Source organism: Poecilia reticulata, chromosome 15, assembly GCF_904066995.2.
Source record: "Poecilia reticulata chromosome 15, P_reticulata-male-v2, whole genome shotgun sequence".
Lineage (NCBI taxonomy): Eukaryota > Metazoa > Chordata > Actinopteri > Cyprinodontiformes > Poeciliidae > Poecilia > Poecilia reticulata.
Genome location: NC_088844.1, coordinates 22,147,636 through 22,162,782, shown reverse-complemented (window position 1 = coordinate 22,162,782; position 15,147 = coordinate 22,147,636). Strand labels below are relative to the sequence as shown.

Below are 15,147 nucleotides of genomic sequence, written 5' to 3'. Positions count from 1 at the left end.
AGCAAGAGAAGCTGTTATTTTGCTATCTATTTTGCAACTGGCAAGCAAATTTGTAGGCATAGCAAAAATATGGCACGCTGTTAAAAATTATGATGATTACTTTTGTAAATGCATAACATTTGATCAGTGCCAATAAAACCTTAAAAATTAATTAAAACAGGTGTCATAGTTCCTACTGGCAATGAGATTAGCTTTCTCCTGTGTGTGCGTGTGTGTGTGCGCGTGTTTATGTAAGTGTCTGCCTTTCTCTTCTTCTCCTTCTGTGTTGCTACAGACTTGGCATCTAGACCGCTGGCAGGCTTTATAGCACACCTGCTTCTCATCCGACTCACCTCCAAGCTTCATCATCACTGGGCTGTCCTCCTTTTTTTTCCCTCAAGGTCACTCTAATTGCCTGTCAGGTAACACTGAGCCCAAAATCAACCACCAAAGCTTCAAATTGGTTCATCTTTTAAAATTTAGTGGTACCATTGTTTTTATGATTTGGCACTTCTTGAGCTAACTGCCAGCATGCTATGGTTTGAGTTTAATTTGAAAGAAAGCAAAAAACACAGCACATTGTCTAATAAACATTTCCAGATGCAGCGCATAGTATTATTAATTACAAGTGAATTGTAATCGAGTCAATAATACAAAGTGGGTAATGTTTGTAAAACAGAAGAAGGAAATTAAGATCAAGTGTCGGCTCTCATTGCTCAACAACTATAAAATTAATCCATAGATGACGGCATCCATTATTACTTCAGCACACTGATGTGAAACATCTACATTATTCTTTTGCACATGCGGGTCACTATGGGGTCTAAACTGTTCATGCAGAAGTGTGACTGTAGCCACATTGAATGAGTAGAGTGAAGGACTATGCAAAATATAATTTTTCAGCAAAAAAGGGAGAGAAAAAAAAATCGGAATTGAGCATCAAGACCTGTTGTATGAATGCAGCCTATGTGTGATGAAAACCTAATGCTATACATGGCAGCGACCACATTATGAAACATGGTGGGGACTGCATCGTGATGTCAGTAATCCCTTAGGGACAGGAAAGCTGGACGAACATCATTTTTTTCTGGAAAGCTGTGACATCAGAAACTTTGAAAAAGCTCAAATTTTAATACCCTGCAAGGGCTTAGGGTTAACAAGACACTGTACTATGAGTATATATATTAATCTCAGTTATTAACTTTTCATAGTCCATGATTAGAAAAGAACTTAAATGCATATTTTTATCCTTTTACAAGTAAAATTCTGCTACATTTACAGGCTCAGGACAATAACTACCAGTCAGAGGATGCTGTGTTATAACTGTGTCTAATTTGGTAAAGGATTTTGTATTTATTTTAAAGGATGGATTTCAAATATAATTCTTGCATCTGCAATGAAAATGATGAAGACACTAAATCTACTCTTCCTCAAAGACCATGTCTGTGTCAGGACTTTGATTGCATAATTAATAAGTTCTGAATAGGGTAATTAATAGGAAGGTTGCCATGCACATAGTTCTGCGATTTAATCTATTATTATGTCTTGGATTTTTATTAGGTACACCACCTTGAAACCACTGTGAATTTTAATGCTTTTTCTTTTTTTTTTTTACAAGATGTCCTCAGAGTTTTCATTTTTCCAAACCTTTTAATGAAAATCATAAGACTGGCAAGATGATTTTATTTACTTTCTTTTCCATCTGGCATAGTAGCGCCTGCAGTCAGCCGTTCCAAACTTATGTCCTCCATTCTTGCACGGCTTTCCACAAACACATACACACACACAAGCTATCCAATAGCCATCAATTCCTACTTCTGAAATTGATCAATAAATCATACATCATAATACAGCACTGCACAGTTTGAATAAAAATGTTGGAATCTGAGAACCGAGCATTGGATTGACTTTGCAGAAAGTGAACCACCTGCAAGGCTAAATTTGCAAAGACGATGCAGCGCAGAGTTGCTCAGCTCTACTGAGCAGCACAGATGTGTCAGGATGGAGGGGAGGAGGATGCCAAGGGCAATGTAAACAGCATCCAATTACCTGCCTGGATGACGATTCCTGCTAAGCACATACACGTGAAGAGGCCAGCGCATCTGCCAGGAGATGCACACACACCACAAACAACCTCTGATTTACTGTATCATCAGGCGCACTGTGCTGAAGCACACATTGTTTCATTTTTCAGTTTGTAAGGTTGTCTGAACACGGATTAGTGATCAACCAGGATCGGTTAATTAAAATGTGATGAGAACTACACCTAGACTTTTTGATGTAATCAATTCAATCATTGATTACATCTTTGGTGGATGAAATGTTTGTATATTTTACTGTAGCAGTTACGGTGTCTTACAAAAATGTTTTGTCCATTTTTGATGTTACAAACAACTGTTTCAATACATTTAATGCATATCGATCAATAGCCAACAGAAAGGAGTGAATAACTATGGAGTGAAAGAAAATTGGTTTTTTTTACCCCAAGCTTTGTTTTGTCAAATGTAGAGTGCCTTTCTATGCAACCCCCTTTACTCAAATATCTTTAAATAAAATTCTGTGTAACCAATTTCATTCACACTTCTCCACGTAGCTTAATCTCAGTACAAATCCAGCTGATCTGTAAAGACCTTGGAAGTGTATTAGAGAACATAAGCAAACAAATAGCATCACAAAGACTAAGAAACACATCGAACAGGTCAGAGGAAAGTTGTGGAGATGTTTGAAGCTCAGTAAGTTTATAAATATATTCCAAGCACCAATCACCTCACAAAGTATGAGTATGGCACTATTGCCAACCTTCCAAAATATAACTGTCCAGATAAGCTGAGAGGCCAGGCAAAGAAAGAATTACTCAAGAAGAAAAGAAACAAGAAGTCCAGGGTAACTCTGTAGGAGCTGCAGAGATCCTTTGCTCGGTTGGTAGGATTCAGTGACAGACTTAAATTCAAAACTTTGTGAGGGATGCTCTTACTCAGCAAAGGTGGACAAAATTGTTAGAGATAAACACAAGGTAAACCTAAAAGATGCAAGGAACTTTAGAGTTTGATGTTTGCAGTTATGACAAAATGTAAGAAAGCTTAAATGTAATAATTTTGGCAAAGCTCTGCAACATGATTTCTCAGCTTTATAACCTTTTTATGAGACATTTATGGCTCAGATTTTGGCTGTTCCTGTTTCTGGGAAAAGAGGAAGGGTGAATTATAGATAATTAATTAGGAGAAACAAGATAACATTTGTGTAATGAATTAATGACCCAAATGATCATTTAATCAAGCATCTTAAAAATTTTGCTCTTTATTTCCTAATGTCACAGCAAGGAAATGGAGAATGTTCAGCGAAAGATATTTCACCACGACTGAAGTTAGCTCAGTCTTGCAGCTAAAACTCTTGCATAATGTTCCTGGAAATATCCAAAACTTCCCATCTGCGTACATCTTACCCCCAGGTGGTTTTCTTCATATCGTTTTGTACTAAAAATGGGACCCTATCCACGAATAGAAAGGATAAATTACCCAACGAACACTGGAGTTTTATCCAGAGTGAAATCAGCAGAGGCCATTTGCATAATTTGCCTTTGTCCTCCCATGTTCATGTATTTATCTAACATTTAGACAAACCAAAAAGCAACAGAACCGATTTTGTTATGGTGGGGCAGTAGGGCAGTCCTCATTGATAAAAGATAGTAGCTACAGGTAAATTAATTCAATAAAAAAAAAAAATTATATATATATATATTCAGTTTCCACAAAGAAAAACATGCCAAATACATATCTAGGTATATATGCAGATATTTACATATCCAACATTTTTGAAGAGTCTAGAAAGACATTTTTTATCAAGTGACTCAGATTTAAAAATCATTCAATAATCCTACCAAAGCAAAATCGAGTAATAATCTAAAAGAACATAAAAGTTCTGACTTCAATTTGTCAGAAAACATCTTGATAATTTCCAAGACTTTTGGGAAAATGTACAATAGACTGACAAGACGAAAGAACTTTATCAATATTATATAAAACTATACCATAACTAGATCCAAACATTGTAAAATGTCATGAGGATGCTGTCGTTCTTAAATCTGCAGATATTTTGGCATCAATAAAGTGAAATTGTTCCACTTTGTGTACCATGTGAGGACACAGGGTACACTGTGTCCTCACACAGTGTACCCTGTGTGAGGACAGGGTACACTAATTATGTTGTCTTGCTCACATATAAGGATCAAATGTCCATCTGGGAATGACTCAAATGGTCAAACAATTAGCAGAAGTATTCAGGAAGTAGAGCTATCAGTTTTAACCAGTATGCCGATGTTAGAGAATCCTCATCAGTGCAGACACATAGCGTAGGAGTAGAATAAGTAATGTCATTATTGATCACTGCTGTGATATTTTAGTCACTGTTGCTTTGAATGTGTGGCTGTAGCACAGCCACACATGATGATATTTGAAATATTAAAAGGGCATTTGGCATTACCAAAGACATCCTCAACTAATTTGGTAAACAAATTATGTATGTCATTTTGTCAAATGCATAGTAAGGCAATGCGAGAGTGTTGTTTTCAGATGGCATCGTGTCTTGCTACAGCTTTGAGATGAAAGAGAGATACGCAACAGTGTGACACAGGTATTGGGAGCTACATATGATGCAATATTGTGGATCTAAAGCAGGAATTTCTGAAAGCCAGTTTTATTCTGGTTCCATCACTACTTCAGTATACCTGGGCTGACACAGCCATAAGCAAAGACTTGTCCCCCTTTTTATTGCTTTTCTGATTGCCACAGGAGAGTGACTGACCTCTGGACCACAGGTCCAGAGGTAATATTCACCTTGATTATGCCCTCCCTGGCACCCAGTCCTCACCACCCCACAACTATGCTTTAGGGTCAGAGCTTGTTGGAACATCAACAACTGATGGAAGCTTGAAACACTGAAAACAGGTTGACAGGATATGCATGAAAAAGAAAAGGCTATGCTATGAGGCTGAATCAGAACAAAGAGAAAAAACAAAGATAGGACAAGATTTTTTTCAGGCAGCCCAAGAGCAAAATGTAGAAAAAGACTAAAGAAAAACATAGAACAACACACTGAAAAGTGCTTCTGTTGATTTTTACTGTAAAACACTGCATGCTCAAACTGTTGTGCGTTTCATCAGTTGCTAAAAGCATAAATTATTAATTGTATTTTAAGGATTTAGGCAATGAAATGTTCTATTCTTAGCAAGCAGGCTTAGAATTTGAATAACATCAACAAGCTTCCAGTCTTCTGAGTCTAATTGATTATGCATGCGCTGCATTTTGCCTCTTGAGAACGTTTTATATAGTCCTTCTCTGGCATTTTAGCATACGTCTTACCTTCAGTCGATGTCAAAAGTTTAAAAAACACACTTAGGAAGGGAAGGACAGAAAAATAAAAAGTCAGAGACAGATTACAAGGGAGAAGGCAAGTCAAAAGATGTTTAAAACATGAGGCGGTTTGTTGGCTTTCTCTTTTTTCTCAGCCATAATTAAATTCTTAATTAGCGAGCCCCGTGGAAGGAAATACATCAAGAAGGAATTCAATTTAACTCCCCAACGCATTTGGCCAATAGTGAAAGAGAGGAGGATGTGGGGGTGGTGGAGTTTAAACGTATGGAGGCAAAGCCAGGAGCAATAAATGAGCAAATTTATTGCAGATGCTACTTTTTTGAAGGCCCAGAAATAGAGGCATCTGCTGCGTCCATACAAAGTTATCAGCAAATCGCCATCAGCTGTGGAGGGAGGAGAAATGAAAAACCTTAAATTAATTTCTGATGGGTTTTCTTTCACTATAGCCATTTATTTTAAGAGATAGAAATTTCTCATTTTCAAAATTACTTTTAAGATTAGAGAAGGAATTCATTTTGACCAGCCTGTCCTAGAGTATTTCGATACAAAAGCTCATAGCAAAGTAAATATATAGGGCCAAGCAAAAGTACTTATAACCACTCAACTTCAATTTGGTTGTTTCATGCGATAGAAAATATTGTACATAATTGTGAACTGCAAGGAAACGGGGTTTTCAATGTGGCTCAGCGGGAAAACGTGTCATCTGGTAAATGAAAGGTTGTGTTTTGGATCCCAGCAAATGACTTACCCACTCCCCAAATCACCTACCAATGACTTTTACCTATGTTTAATGTTCACTATGACCACATTGTAGCTTTAACTGTATTTTTAGAACCACTGTCCACATGAAAGTTGAAGGTCCATCATATTCTAAAATCATTTTTTATCATGAAACAGGTTCTTCTCCAGGATTGTTCTATGTTTGAATCAGAAATCACTTTGACAGGATTACAAGCACAAACAAGGAATTTGACCTTACAATTTGATCTGTACTCGTAGTGTACAAATACTAGGCACAAGTATATACGTTTTAGAGGAAACAAAATACATAAAACAGAATTTACATGCATTTAGACATACAGCAATTTTTCCATAAAGAACAGAAAAAAACGCAGGTTGCGATAGTGTAAATATGTTTATTTTGTTTCATAGAGTATCGCTCTGGCTATAAAGTATGTGTTGTGTTCATCAGAGAATATGGGGGGAAAACTGTCTCTGTGGTGGTGCAATATTTCATTTACCAGACAACTCCTTTGCAAATGGCGCTAAACCTGAAGGTAGACATTTGTGTCCAGAAAGTGTGGGGTTTGTAGACATGTTAACTGCTCTTTTTCTGACCTCTGACCTGTACAAGTGCCATGGATGAAGGGAAGGTTCATCCACATTGATTCTCTCTGCAAATCTAATTGTTTTGTTGGCATTTGGTCAACAAATGCCAACAATGCCAACAACTGTGTGGACGAGTCAAACCACACAGTGATGGGCAAACACAGGACGAACTGAATAATGTTAATATCTATGTAGAACATGACAAGTTGCACTTCTTGAGTAGGGATGGATTGATTGATGAACTCAGAATAGCTTCCCTGATTCTGCTAAAGAAAAAGATCCAGTAACATGTTGCTGCCACCAATATGCAGAAGAAAAAAAAGTCTTCCACAGATTTTTTCTTGTCTGATTTTTTATTACCAAATCCCAGTTAAAATTGTTTATCATTTCCTTCCCCTTCACAATGATGCACTACATTCCATTGCTAAATCTCATCAAACCTTCAAAATACAATGAAGTTTGTGGTCATATCACAAAAAATAAGGGTAAAGATATTTTTGCATGGCACCATGGAAAACATCGTTTTTCCAGGAAAATACCTTCAACTCGACAAACAGGGGTGAAAAAAATCCAGCTTGTTGTGCACGTCTTGCAACTGAAATCTGCTTTCCACCTAACCCCCAGAGTTAACCATGCTGCACTAGACTTGGAAAGTTCTACCCACAGGCTGCCCTGATAACTTTAAGTCATCCAAGTGGGAAATGGAGAGTCCATTTTTTAATTTGTCTGCTAAGGTCTTTAGTCATGGCCTGCCTGGCTGCGGCACCTCTCTGGCCAACTCCAGAACTGTGAGGTACCGAAGGGGAGAGTGGATTTGCTGCAGTCCTTTGATGTGTCAGCAGAGCGTTGGCGGCACACCTCTGTGAAACATTGAAATGTGATGCAACGATGATAGGTAGAGGTGAAGAACTGCCAGGGGCTAAATGAATATGCTCTTTCCTGCATGGTAGACCATGGCTCTGGGTCCCCTAATATCCTGCTTGAAATTGACAGATACGTGGCATGTTTGTATATACAGGGTTTGGCGTGGGTGTCAAAAGAGAGGTTTGCAGGTTTTGGTGCAGATGCCTCTTTGTTTACAGAGTTCAAGAGCAATGAAGAGAAACAATAACTATTTTTATTTTTTTTTAGACTTCTTTTGTCCAAAAATAAAAGGTACACATAAAAATAGCAGGACTCCATGAACTGAGCTGCAGTGTCAGCTCCCTAGTGATCTAGTTTACACAGAGGCAGGCTTACAAATTTACTCTCAGCCCGACCTTTGCGGTCGTTGCAGAGTCCTGTTGAAATGGAAGTAAGTACTCGGCGTCCTGGGAGAATCGAGGACTCATGGTCGGCGTTGAAGCTCAGAGAGAGGGCAATGATTGTGCATTCAGGGAAGCTTTGCAGAGGCAAGGGTTTGGAGGGTTTAACAAGTACACAGTTCATGTAATACCCAAGCCCAAGGGCCCGACTGAGTGCCGATAGGATTCCCATCATTCCTAAACTGAAAGAAGATATCCTGTCATTGCAACACAAATAAGTGCATAAGGTTCTTCCTCGAAATACAACATCCAGTGATTTTCTCCAGCAGACCACACTCTCATGTTTATGATTTATCAACAAGTTGTAATGGCCCAGGAGGCGCACTATATCTGCTTACATCTCAAACCTGAGCCCTTGGGCTTTGATTAGTCAAGCTAAATCAGCAGGTTTAATGAGCATGTGTGAAGACCCTGCTATAAGATGAAAGCGCAGTTCTGCATAGTAAACCTGACATCAAAATATCTTCTTGGATATACAGTTCTGGGAACTGGGGTGTAGTGAATTTCCTATATAAAATGCTGGAAACAAGACGACACTAGAATTGTGCATATTAAAGTTTACTCCTCTGTGTTCCCCGCTTCCTTTTCTCTCATCTTTACTCGTCTCTTCCCCTGGAAACCACAGTCCCAGAGGGAGGGTGAAGGAACAATACATCAGCACTGCAGCATTTCTCAGAAAAGAAACACAAATACGTAAGAAGCACTGTGAAAGAGTCAAATTTTGAGCAAGAATTTTCTGTTAATTCACTATGGTAGGATTAGTATCAAAATACTAAATTTCTCTTGAATTATCATGATTTCTTATCTTTTTACACCATCATATCTTTCACTATTTGGTCACACAACAGTCACCCAACTTAAATTTTTTGGGGATTTTACTAAATTGTTTTTATTGACGCATTTAACAATAAACGCAGATAATCAACATGATTATTATACATTCATAATTAGTTTATGCATCTTGCCATGACTGTAGAGCCTTAGGCAGGAGCAAATGCTTATTTGAATATTCCTAACCCACCAACTCCTGAGAGCTGACCATCAGAATGTCTGAGTCTGTAAGTGACATTGATTTTGTTCTGAAAATTATTTGCATTATTTCATGATGCATATGTATTTTAATTTTACATCAGTATTTGTACGATTTTACCCGAGACAGAACACGGAATACCATTTAATTGTGAAAGGAAACAAAAATGTTTCTAATGTTTACAAGCATTTGTATTCGGTTGTAGTATAAGTTATGCCCCTAAGTTTTTAGCCAGTTGACAATCCTGGTAGAAAAAAAAAAATTTATAGAAAAGTAAGTAATTTCTCACTATGATTGATAAACACTTCTTTAAAGTATTCATGTTGCCCTCCAGAAACAAAACTGGATAGTGTATGCACAATAATTGTAGTTGAAATCAGTCACACTGTACTTTACGCAGAACTCCATGGGAAATAGTTTAACCCAGGCCTGGATTTGAGAAGGGGATTAGACACCTCTCTGCGAAAAAGATGACCCAATTTTTGTCACGCAACTATGTGAATCGGAAACGATTGACACTCCGGATGAAGCATAGGAGAGCCTCGACACTTGTCCAGTTCACAAATTTTCTCACCTGAACACGGTGAAGGTTGTGGCTATAAATATGAGAGCAAGATTCTGTGTGTCAAGTTTCCATGTTTTTAAATTTGATTGTACTGTGGACAACTTTTTTGATGTAGTAATAGCTGTCGTCATGCTGCTTTTTAGGTTAAACTAGTACTAAGAGTGCTGGAGAAATAAAACTGACAAAGGAAAAAAATTCCAGTAATTTTAAATGGTTAAAGTGTCACTATTTGAGACTTTACCAAAACCTAAATCTCTCAGTCATAAATAATACTGAAGAGGATGACTTGGAAACAAAAAGCAGACACCAAAAGCCCAAACATGTTTCTTTCAACAACAAACAGAGTCAAAGGAGCAGCAAAAATAGGAAGATAACAACTGAACTCTCAACAAGAACTGGGCACAAAACTGGGCTAACAGGCAGGCGGTACAGAAAGAAAACAAATGCAATGAGGATCTGACAGAGAATAACTGAAACAGCCTATATGTACTGTATAGGACAAACAGCATGGCGGCAGATCTCTGACAAATTGGTTGTGGAGTAAGAAGGAAGAGCTGAAAGTTAAAGTAACAGAAAAACAGAACCACACAATCGAAGCGATGAAAAGCACAACAAGCCTGACAGAAATGGATGATTTCAGAGCCCGACAGTCTCAGAACATATGAGTTTCTGAAATTCTCTCCCTGTATCTTCCCCAAGCATTCAGGGTGTGTGGCCTACTGCTTATTAACGTACCACCTGCTCGGAGAACACATCTTAACAAACTGAATCACATCGTTGCACCATGTAGGACTACTCAAACCTTATGATGACACAGTACAAACGGTACTACTGAAGCATCTGAAAGAGAAACTGTAACGTTAAGCAATTCAGTGCTTAAAGCTTCAGTTTTTCCACAGACTAACATGTTTCAAGTAACTAACAGAAACAGTGAAATACATGAGATGGTCCTAAATGTTTAGATATAATGCAAACCAAGCCCCCACAGTTACTGAGGAGAAGGTTTCAGAGACACGGGAGAGTTTAGACTTGGGTTAGGCAATAATGACAACTATATTTGATGTGTTGTCTAACAATATAACATTTTGACTCATCTAGTATAAATTCCCAGAGCAACCACTGCCCATCCGCATCTAGTTCACTAAAAGCCGATTCTCTTATCGTTGTGAACTCATCACTTCCAGACATGTAAAAAATTACAAATTGCAACTGCAGGAGTCGTGTTTGAAATGTAATCAGGTCAGCAAGAGTTCTGAGATTTCAGTGCCCATGTACTAGTCCAATGACAAGTTAGTGATGTTTACTTAGCCTGGTCAAGAGATTTTAACTAGTCTCTGTCAAAACTGTGTTGTTGATGGTACAGTTAGGCTGCTAATCTGACAGGATGATGAACTTTATCATTGTTGCCACTAAAGTAAGAGTAAGTAAATAATGTGCATACCTGTGAGAACACCAGATTTTACTTTCGTTTCTGTTTTAAGTTCATTTAAAATTGTTGTTGTACGACTTATAAGTCAAATGCATCGTTTTTAGGAATTAGTCACATTGAACAAACCTAAAAAGTTTGGCACCACAGTGTTTGGAAGACATGCAATATGCAAAAATGTTGCAGAATGTCGGGATAAAAATATGACTTTTAACTTAAGTCTTTTCTGCAGGCAGTTCCTGACAAAAAATATATATTGTAGATATATAATTTATTGAAATAAATGACCACTATGTCGGGATATTAATTTTAGGCGATATTTCCCAGCCCTGGCTAGCATAGTCCTTTTGTGTATTAGAACCAAAATTGGCTGGGAGTCTAAAAGTTATGAAAGGCAAACAATATGTGTGGTCTAAACTCAATAGAGTTGGAATCTTTGGAGACCAGCAATGAGGATGAAATTCAAATTTAACTTCTTTGGTTTCAATCTAAATCTCAATCTTGCTGTTGGAAAACAAAGAAGGAACTATGTTTGATGGAACAACGCCTCGGCATGTGTCGGGCATAACCATGGTTTTACTCTGGGTTGGTGTTGCAGTGAGTGAGATAAAAGATCTAAACATATTTGAAAAAAAAACAGTAATCAATTAAATGCAACACATTTCAGTCTGAAGCAGAAGAGATTTTGGCTTTCAACTATTTAGAGCACTTAAAAATGACCTTAATCAAGTACAAAACAAAAACTGGAACTTGAAAACTAGATGCATTATTGGCTGGTAATAATAACCTTGCTCATTATTTTTGCCATATTTTGCCTTGAACATCCGTCTGACTTTAAGATCAAATTTGTAATATAACTTTAACTTTGAACAGAATGTGTAGAAAGATGTTTTGAAGTCTGTATTGCATGTCTAAAAAACATACAGACTGTTTTTTTTAACAGTCTGTAAAAAGCATCAAAATCTGTGAGATCTGTTTAAATTAGAGATGTGCCGATCAGGTTTTTTCCTGCCGATACCGATTCCGATCACCCATGAGGGCCGATCACCGATACCGATCACATAATTTTATTTTATTTTTTTTTTATTATAAACACTACCGGTTACATTATGTGGAAAAATGAACCATGAATTCACCTTAATTTAGACAAAAACTTGTTTTTAATAACTTTTTCCAAGAAGAAAACTAAACAAAACAGGCATTGTGCAAATTGTACTGCTATTGATAATACTATCTTTAACAGACTGATAACATATGAAGCCTCTGAAGAGGCTAAATAGTGCAAAGAGCCAAAATAAAACCTCTCAACATTGCCAAAAAAATTCAAGTATAAAACTTAACATTCAAAGGCAAATACAGGATCCATTTCAATAAACAATCCAGAGTTACTGAATGAAAACTTCCTGTTAGCATGGCGGCTAGCTGATTACTGCTAGTTCTGATTGGCTGTTTCTGACTGAGCGGAGTAATTATGCAGAGCAGGGAGGAGATCAATTATTTTTTTAGAGATTATCTGTTTCATGTTAGGACAGCGAAAGTTTTAATACATGTGTAGAATGTATTTTTTTAAGTTAGATGCTGCAGCTTTAAACAGAGGTTCGGTGTGAGAGTCACTACCAGGTGGAGCAGAAGCGGCGCTCCGTCTGTGAAATATTACTACCTGTAGCGCGTAGCAGCGGTTCAATAGCGAGACCAGAACCAGTGTCTTCCATCGCAGCTCGAAGACTTAAATAATTTTGTGGGTTATTTGTTTAGCTTTCTGACCGTCATGCTAATCCGGGTGAGTATTTGTAGCTGTGCGCTGCTTTACCTGCTATCTGATCCTCCATATGTCTTTTTTACTGCAGTGAGCCTCGATGTAGCCAAACTCCGTCAAGTATGGCATTGTTTTAATGCCATATTAGATTCGTTATGTTGACGTGCTTCAATTTTCCGCCGCAACACGCAAACTTCCCCATTCACTCAGTGCATTATAGTTCCACATCGCTTAGGATTTGTTGCTGCACGTTTGCGCAGAGTGAAGGAAAGAGGAGACCAGCTGCACAGGCAGGCTGCGAAATGAGAAGCAGGTGATCGGTTTGTGTGATCGGCAACAAGAGACCGTGATCGGCGATCACCGATCATACACTTTTTCACAGAAATCGGCCGATTCTGATCGGTGGCCGATTGATTGGCACACCTCTAGTATAAATATTCCTTTTTGATAAGAAACATTTAAAGCAACCAAGGGCCGGACCTAGATTTTGTGCAGTTCCCCATTCATCAAAACACAAATCATCTGTAATCTGAAAATATTCAAAGTATTCTGACCTGATCACTTAGTCGACACAGCCAGTCAGCGACATGTATCAGTGCACTCTTTAATTCTGATGCATGGACGAGCTCCTGTGACGTAGAGGCAACAGGAAAAGTGCTTTGTGGGGATGCAGAAGGCCCAGAGGTAGCACTTAATTATCTCAGCAATGCATCTGAAAAGAAAGAAGAGTATGATTCCAGAAGTAAAAACATCCTCTACATGTAAAATACACTATGAATTTTCTGAGATGCAACTGAAATCAAATTGAAATGATCTCATTTAAATGCAGGATTCAATGGACCAATAAACTTCAACAATATATGGAAATGAAATGATGTTAATTTGACAACTTAACATTACTGTTAAGTAATGACCTCGCATCGTTGATTTGTTTTTGCTAGTTTAGTTTTTCTTGATTGTTTTGACCTACTTAAAGAAACTGGGATCCACTGACTTGTCATCATCACTGTCAGCAGAGCAGAAGACATTTCTTGCAACTGTATTACCCATTTCTTGTTGGTTTGACACATCTTCCTCAACTTTTTACAACAGTTAACACAGATGTCACTCAAGCCGTCCAAAAGCCATCGTTTTAACCATCATTTTATCTTTATTTACTTTATTTCTTATTCTCTGGTAGTTTTATCTCACATTTACAGTATTTTTTTTTGGTAATATTTACAGTTTTCAGTCACAGTTTAATAGAAATGTCATGCAATCAAAAAAAATTTGCATCAAAACATTTTTGATTCTGGAACAAACTTTTAGTGAGAAGGAAAATTTGACACAGCCTAGAAAAATTAATGCCAAAGTGATGCAATAGGACAAGTTGTCCCTTAATTGCAAATTGAATTGTTAGAAGGCAATATTTGCTTTTGTTTTACATTTTAAATGTTTTTGGCACAGTTGCAGCCTAATGCAAACAAAATGTGTCAGTTTGATCATGAGTGCCTGTGACTGTATTGAAAATGTGCAGTTTGAGTTGACAGCTGAATGAAAGTAAACAAGAAACATTGGCTATGCTGCCGATTAGCTCCGTGTTTGGCTAGCTAGCCTAGCTGCTACGCTACACTCTGCTAAAGCAGCAGGTAATTTCATCCCATTAGATTTCCTTTACCTCCATTTCTTTCACGTTTTCCCCTAGTCTTCTTTTGTCTTATTTTCTTCCTTGGGCATCCGACATGACGCTTTGACATGGTGTTTCTGAAGTTACATGCTTTACGAAACTCACCCCACTTAACCCCCATACCTCCCCCCCACAGCGCGATTATCAGTGGATACCAAGCAGTAAGGGAGCAGTGAGGGTGCGCGGTGCGCGAAGGGTGCAGGAACAAACCAACTAGAAGAGAATGGGGGGGAAATATGAATATTAATTGCAGTTAAATTAGAGACAAGTTTTTGTATTAGGAAATTAAAAAATAACCAATTAGTTTTAAAAGAATGTTTTTTTTTTCGTTACTATTTTTCATGGCGTCCCCTAGCTTCCTGGCGTCTTCTGCATTTATTTATGCTGCTTAAAGCCATAGGCCTGTAGCTGAGCTTAATCAACCAGAGCCACCTCTAATGAGAGCTAAATATTTTTAAATTTTAGTGATCATTGTCTTTGGCATCCTTAGCATAAGAAAGACGAGACTAGACGCTACAATGATAATGTTATGTTCAATGTTCTGCAAACAGTGCATTCGTGACTATGAGTCATGAAGAAATTAATAGCCGAGTTAACAGGAAAACAAGAACAGGTCCCTTGACATCAACGTCACTCCAACTATTTTGATGCCAACAGCTTCATCGGTGCTGACAAAGCTTCAGCTTGACACTGCTTGAAATTAAGTAATGTTAGATCCACTGT

The 15,147-nt window shown here is 37.8% G+C and overlaps 1 long non-coding RNA gene across 5 annotated transcripts in view; it reads right to left on the bottom strand.

Moving 5' to 3' along the window:
* Positions 1-14,628, bottom strand: part of LOC103477236 (uncharacterized) — a 172,405-nt gene extending 157,777 nt beyond the window's left edge. For 2 of the 5 annotated variants that reach the window (XR_014091153.1, XR_001777371.2), the window contains exons 1-2: positions 14,416-14,604; positions 13,313-13,470 (exon numbers count right to left, since the gene is read on the bottom strand). This is a non-coding gene — a long non-coding RNA (uncharacterized LOC103477236). Of the gene's footprint in view, positions 1-13,312; positions 13,471-14,415 lie in introns of all 5 variants that reach the window. The other 3 variants (XR_014091152.1, XR_001777372.2, XR_001777370.2) reach the window with 3 other exon arrangements.
* Positions 14,629-15,147: the final 519 nt, after the last annotated feature.